Here is a 7,541-nt window from a genome sequence, read left to right on the forward strand (position 1 = left end):
CCAAAAGGACATTTGAATGCGAACAGCGGTGCTTTTGCCAATAACTGACAAGCTGCTCTGTTCGTCTCACAAGGACCCGATGGATTAAACAAGCCTGAGTGCTGAGCCTCTGCACCGAGTCCATTCAGCCAGGGACCTGCCACAGCATGAATCCCCCAAATGAAACAAATGGCACTCTCAGGATCAGTGTGTATGTGTGGGCATACGTATAGTGGTGTGAGAATAAAAACGGTTCATTACTCTATTTAAATTGTCCATTCACTGCAATAGGTGGCATTTGACACAAAACACACACGCACACACACACACACACACACCCACTTCAACACACACACCTCACTCTCTTTTTGAATGTTCCTCAAAGAAGAAAGCAGGGGGTCGCTGTGTGAGTGAGTGTGTGTGTGTGTGTGTGTGTGTGTGTGTGTGTATGTGTGTGTGGGTGTATGTGTGTGGTGTGTGGGGTGTGGTGTGTGTGTGTGTGTGTGGGCCAAACAGTGAACAGCGTCTAAATGCAAGAGCCAATCAGAAAGCTGATAGACACTGAGCCCCCAATACTGCTGGTTTATAGGGCTCAGTTCAGAGAAGTCACATGACTTCCCAGAGAGAGAGAGGAGAGAGAGAAGAGAGAGAGAGAGATGGAGAGTGAGAGGAGAGAGCAAAATAGAAAGTGGGGAAAGGAGGAGGAGGGAGAGAGTAGGTAATGTAGGACAGGAGGATGGAGGAGTGGAGGAGGAGTGAAAAGGGGGTCAGGAGGGTGACAGGAACGCTCGAGGGGTGAACCGAAGGTCTGGTAAATGAATGGAGGAGAAGGAGGTAAAAAAAAGAGATGCGACGGTTCTCGGTAAGTGAAATTGTACAGGCGGTTGATGGTCTTAATTACAGCTGAATGAACAAATGATAAATGAATGACTGAGTGAGGAGAAGTCAGCGAGTGGATGAATGAAGGATGAATGAATAAGTGCACAAGGCGATAGTGGTCGCGTTGATACTACAGTGGGTAATCTTGATGGTCTGGTGAACCTGCCTCATACTGTCATACAATAACTATCTTAACCACAATGCTTACACTTCACCCAAATTACAAAAAAAATGGTAAAAATTAATGTGCAGAGGTTCTGAAAAGTAAAATTTAGTTTGAGCACTCAGAGCATTTTAAAATCCTTTGTCTTTCCAGAAGCAAATTTAACTTGTTATAAGCCATTTGCTTTCATTGGTACTTCCACTCATTGGTAGAAAGGGTTCCAATGAAAACTGTTCACAGCAAGTTCAGTGGAACTTTTTCAAACCTCGAGGAGCACTAACAAACACAACTTGCTTCCATAGATTCAGGGTAAAAACAAAGAATATCTAAAAACTCGTAAACACAACCACGAGTAAACTATGTGGTTAAAAGCATGTGGACGCATGCTTTGGTCTAGGGTTCATGGTTTGGGTTTTAGGCGTCCAATGAAGGAACTCTCAGCCACAGCAAACAAAACTTTAGAGTGTACTTCCATCTTTGTTGCAAGAGTTGGGGTAAGGCACTTCCTGTTTCAGCACCATAAATGGCCGTATCGTACAAAGTGAGGTACACAAAGAAATGTGTTGCCGAGATCTTGATGGTCTGCACAGAGCTCTCCTTCCCAAGTGCCGGACCAACAGACTCAAGGACTCCTTTGTCCCTCATGCCATTAGTCTACAACTCACTCAGAGGAGGAGGAAATAGGGCAGAGGCATACATACATACATACATACATAATACATACTACATACATACACAACATACATACATACATACATACATACATACACACATACATACACAACATAAACATACATACATGCACACCTGGACTTAAATTCACACCTGGTCACTTTATAATAATTTTTAACACTGGACTAAACACTGACATTTTAATAATAATGTATGGTCTTTTCTTGTTTATTGACAAATGTTTTATTGTTGTTATTATTTTTATTGGTATTGTGTGATTTGTTGTCTTTATACTGTCTTTTATCTATTTTTTATTTATTTGTCTTGCTAAAAAGCTGCTGAACTTTCAATTTCCTGCGGGAGTCATCCAAAGGATCAATAAAGGAGTCTAAGTCGAGTCTAAGTCTCTAAACTAAAACCCATCAAACACCTTGGGATGAAAATGGAGCTTGTGTGTGCGACATTCCAGCTCACGTCTCAATATGCTCTTGACGCGACTGGGAACATTACAACTCTAATTTTGTCATCATGATTGTCTATACTGTATTTTACTATGTTGGTCTATTCTGCATACACGGCATCTACTGCATGTCTGTCCATCCAGTAGAAGGTTTTTTTTAGGGAGTTTCCTTATGCGAATCGAGGGTCTAAGAACAGAGGGTGTCGTGTGCTGTACAGATTGAAAAGCCCTAAAGCCTTTAATTTTAAAATCCTACACAGAATGGCCGATGTTACCCGAGTGACACACTGGATACATGTTATTTCACTCTTGAGTTGAATGAACCGGGCTTAACAGGGAGATTCCTTTTTAGGATAGCCGGAAAAAGAGTTAAAATATGGCTTTGACAGCCTGAAAAATATTTGAAACATGCTTGAATTAGACAGTTAAGTCTTAATTTTAAAATCCTACCTAGAATGGTACGTTTACCTTAAAGGAAGATTTGTGAATTGTGAAATTGGGCTATATAAATAAAATGTCTCGACTTGACATGAGAACAAAATCCCTGCAGCCACAGCCAAAGAGATGATCGCTTGCTATGCTCAATGTTCGATGTCCATATATTTTTTGGTCAAATAGTGGCAGGAAGTGCCTGATTCTGTTTTAAAAAAAGAAAAGAAAGAATTTAGAATCCCCTGCATCTTAAGAGAAATGCACGTGTGTGTGTGTGTAGTAAAGCATGTCCACATGGCCCATACGTATGGGGGGGGGGGGGATAATGTGGAATGTGAAACAGATGTTACTTAGTTTCACAGGCACTGATGCTAACACTTTTACATGCACAGGGAAGTGTGTGTGGTGTGTGTGTGTGTGTGCGTATGAGAAACCTATTTGAGGGAAGGTTCCCCTAACACTGTTTTGTTCCGGTTAACATCTCTCGTCATGGTGAAGAAATGATGGCCTCGATGAAGGGAGAGAACGAGAGAGAAGGGAAGGAGGGGGGGGGGGGGGGGTCACCTCATTCCCTCCTTCGTGAAAGAGAAGCGCTCATGTGAGATGAACACATTCGTTTATTCATCGGCCGTCATTTTCAGCCCAGTGGGTTTATGGTTATTGGAAAGGCGTTGCCGTCTCGCTACTTCCCAGAAGGAGTACATATTCTCCTCTCCTTCATTTTCCCTCTTGCTCTTTTTCTCTAATTCAATATTTTCTCCAAACACCACTCTCCTCTCACGCACAGGCAAGGAATGCTGGAAGCATTTGAGAGAAACAAAACACAAGCGTACGCGCGCGCACACACCCAACACCACACACCACACACACACACACACACAACACACACACAACAAACACACAGAAAAAAGTGTAATGTACCGAAGCCAACAGTGATCCCGGAAAACCTCCTTCTCAGGATGTCTCCCACTTTCTCCAGCTTATCTCAGTTCCCATCGCTGCTCTGTGTGCTTACAGATGGATCTTTATCTCTCTCTTTTCACGGCTCTTGCGGGGGCTCTCGGGACCGACTGTGGCCTTTTACGACGCTGATGTTTGCTAATGACTTTTAATGAGATTGTTATGGCTCATAAACCTGGCTCTGTTACTGGCAATATCAACTTAACTACAGTGTGGTGCGGTCTTGATAACACACACTAGGACATTTATCGAGTGATTAACACAGCCAAGACAGCAGAGTATGCATGTGATTGGAATGTGTGTGAGGGAAGAGAGATGTGGATGTGTAGTTGTAGCATTTGTGAGCCAGAAATGAAAAAAGGGAGGAGGGAAGTGTTTTGTAATGAGTACAACTCCCTTGGCCTAATCTCAGTCAATGGGAGATAAATTTCCACATGCCTTCACCTCCAAATATTGACATGAGGGAGCTGGGACATAAGCAGTTAGTTTGGGCTTGAGCCCATAACCCCATCATATTATCATCATGGGTTGTGGGCATGCATTCACCTCCTTTCTCACTCTCGCAGTCAGATAAATGGGTGATAGGTGACAGCTGAGTAGAATTAGCTTCACAGCTCAGCGCAGGGGTGTAAGGTCAAGCCAAAAGCAGGTTTGTGACCCCTGAAGAATCTGAGGGTGTCACTGTTATTTCAGAGCATTCAGGCCACAACACGTCACACAACACTGGCACTGGGACAGACAAACACACACACAGATGCACATTTACGCACATGCATGCCTCACTCACTGGGGTGGATTAATGTAGGACAGTGAGAGTTCAAAAAGTATTCTACATAAACGTGAAATATTCGGATTGAAGACAATTGTGGAAAGTAGAGGAATTTAGTAGAGGATATTTGAGGGAAAAGAGTCCTCATCATAGCAAGATGATCTGTGTGAATATGAAATGTTCAGCATTCAACGCTGGTAGGAAAACAACACATTTTCTGTTTTCCTAGTTTTCTGTAAAGAAAATGAATCGCCTGTTTGGATTACAATAATATCATTAGTCAAGGTAGGTCAGGTAAACGTTATTATCCACCAAGTAGGAAATTCATGTGGTCACCAATACATGCTCCATTGTTATACAGCCCGCTGATCACACATTAAAAACATAAATACAAAACATTAAAGGAAGAAAAACAAGCACAAGACAGACAAAGCAGTAAGACACGAAGAAACATGACAAGCACGTATGACTAAATAAAACAGTTGGTGCGCTATATAAGTATGCTCATTGTTTAAAAATGACTCCGAGTTTTAGGTCTATTGTGTGCCGTCTAATCGCCGTAGCACAAAAGACTTGCGGTACCTTGAAGTCAATTCTTTTGCAGGAATCTGCCACTTGATGGTTTGTCATTACTTGTTATCGTTAAAAGTTGTATTGTTAAAAGTAAAAAAGGTTTTCTGATGTTTTTTAGACGAAGCAATTACCGATTATTGAGAAAACAAACAACGGTTACTCAGTAAATAAAGTCATTGTTAGTTTCAGCCCTAGTATACCCATATAAAATATAAATTAAATGATCACCCGTACAGTATAATATGATCCAGTACAAAAAACCTATTTTTGTGAAGCCTATGATGTGGCAAGAAGTTCACCTAAATCTGGAACTTTTAAAAAGTCATTCAGTCCGGTGCATCACTACCACAAGAAAAACCAGCCTCATAACTTACCAACTCTCTTACAAGTAAATGAACAACAAATTCCTTTTGATTAAAGTTGCAGGCCTGTTGTAATGGATTGCATTAGACTGCAGTTACGTTGTTATTTTGTTTGCAATCTATAAGTGAAAATCTGAATATATAAAAGAGCTAATTCTAATTCATTAGATAATGGTAAATTGCTACAGTTGGAATGACACAAATTTCTTTTAAGTATCTAGATTTACATTGAACAGAGCATTTTGATATTTTCTCAGACTTCATGTTCAGTATAATAGCTTCGTTGGATAGCGGGCCACCTTGAGGCCACAGGTCTCTGTGCATGCTGATAGGTCGTCCGTTAGTTTTCCTTGCAGACGATGTTACTACGGTGGCCCTGAGGTGCAAAACACAACAACAAACAGAAAACAACGGCAAATCAAAAACACAACCGCAAAAGAGAAAACACAACACAAAAAGAGAAAACACAACGGCAAATCAGAAAACACAACACACAAAAGAAGAAAACACAACACAAAAAGAACACAAAAAAACACAAAAAGAGAAAAACACAACGACAAAAGAGAAAACACACAGGCAAATCAGAAAACACAAACACAAAGAGAAAAACACACGACAAAGAGAAACACAACGGCAAATCAGAAAACACAACACAAAAGAGAAAAACAACACAAACAAAGAAAACACAACACAAAAGAGAAAACACAACGACATAACCAAAACGGAAAGGTAGGTACTGTTGACAGCATATCCAGTATCACCATTCATGTTCCGGCATCAAAGTATTGCTTAATAGCAGCGTGTACCTCGTCATTGTGGCGCTATGATTTGGAAAAATGGAAACAAAACCCCGTCTTTCCGGTAAAGGGCGGAACAGTTCTTTGCAATCAGCGACGATTTCCTGTTGCCCGAGGGTACCTACCCCTTTTCCGTTTTTGGTTAATGTCGTTGTGCTTTCTCTTTTGCGTTGTGTTTCTCTTTTGTGTTGTGTTTTCGATTTGCCGTGTTGTTTTCTCTTTTGTCGTTGTGTTCTCTTTTTGTGTTGTGTTTTCTCTCTTTGTGTTGTGTTTTCTGATTTGCCGTTGTGTTTCTCTTTTTGTGTGGTGTTTCCTCTTTTTGTGTTGTGTTTCTGATTTGCCGTTGGTTTTCTCTTTTTGGTTGGTTTTCTCTTTTGTGTGGTTTTCTGATTTGCGTTGTGTTTTCTTTTTGTGTGTGTTTCGTTTTTTGTTGTGTTTTCTCTTTGCGGTTGTGTTTTTGATTTGCCGTTGTTTTCTGACTTGCCGTTGTGTTTGCACCTCAGGGCCACCGTAGATTACCGATTACAAGCAAGAGTATATGGCTGCAGCCTGGAGCGTCCCATGTCATCCGTCCCGTCCATAGACCGTTAATGGTCCGTCTCATGCGGTTTCGTCTCATGCGGAGGCGTGTCCAACGGTAAATCCAGAGGGTCAAAAATGCAAAATCGCGATATTTTTTTTAAAATTCATTTAGGCTATATGATTGCGGCAATCATACAAATGAATAAAAATGTTTTTTTAACAGGTCTATAAGATAAATGCAGACTATCATACTGATGAATAAAAACACTTAAAATATATGTCCGTCGATAAAATAAATGCAGATTATAGGCAAACTAAAAAAAATCCTGCCATCCCGAGCTTACTTTTCAAATAAAGCTCGCATCTGGAACAAAAAAACTAATACTCTTCTTTTCAAAGTTAAAGCTCACGTCAACTATCATGCTAATGAATCAATATTTGGGTGTTTTTAAATATTTAAAAATACATGTCCGTCTGTAAAAAAATGCAGATGATAGGCAAACTAAAAATTACTTTATAGAAGGAATTTCCTCCGACAGAGTTCAAGCATTTGGTTTTTGGTTTAAAAAAAATGTCCCCCTTTCATACAATACAAAATACAATAGAACCGTGCGGAAGTGGAAGAAAAATTCAATCGCATCCTGGCCCAAGACCGTGGCGGCTGAGATATGCAGTCGATGCAGGACGGGTCCCAGGGACCCGAAGGCCGAGGCGCGGTAGTAGAGAAAATACAAACGCATTCTGCCCCGGTCCAAGAGACCCGAAAACATTCTGCCGGGTCCCAGAGACCCGGCAGGCGAGGCGGGTATAGTGAAAAAATAGAACCGCATTGCCCCGGCGTCCAAGAGACCCGACAGCATTCTGTCCCCGGTCCAGAGACCCAGCAGCATTTGTCCCCGTGTCCCAGAGACCCGGCAGCATTCGTCCCCGGTCCCAGAGACCCGGCAGCCTTCTGTCCCCGGTCCGGAGACCA

The sequence above is a fragment of the Etheostoma spectabile genome, chromosome 21 (genome assembly GCF_008692095.1).
Source record: "Etheostoma spectabile isolate EspeVRDwgs_2016 chromosome 21, UIUC_Espe_1.0, whole genome shotgun sequence".
NCBI classification, from domain to species: domain Eukaryota; kingdom Metazoa; phylum Chordata; class Actinopteri; order Perciformes; family Percidae; genus Etheostoma; species Etheostoma spectabile.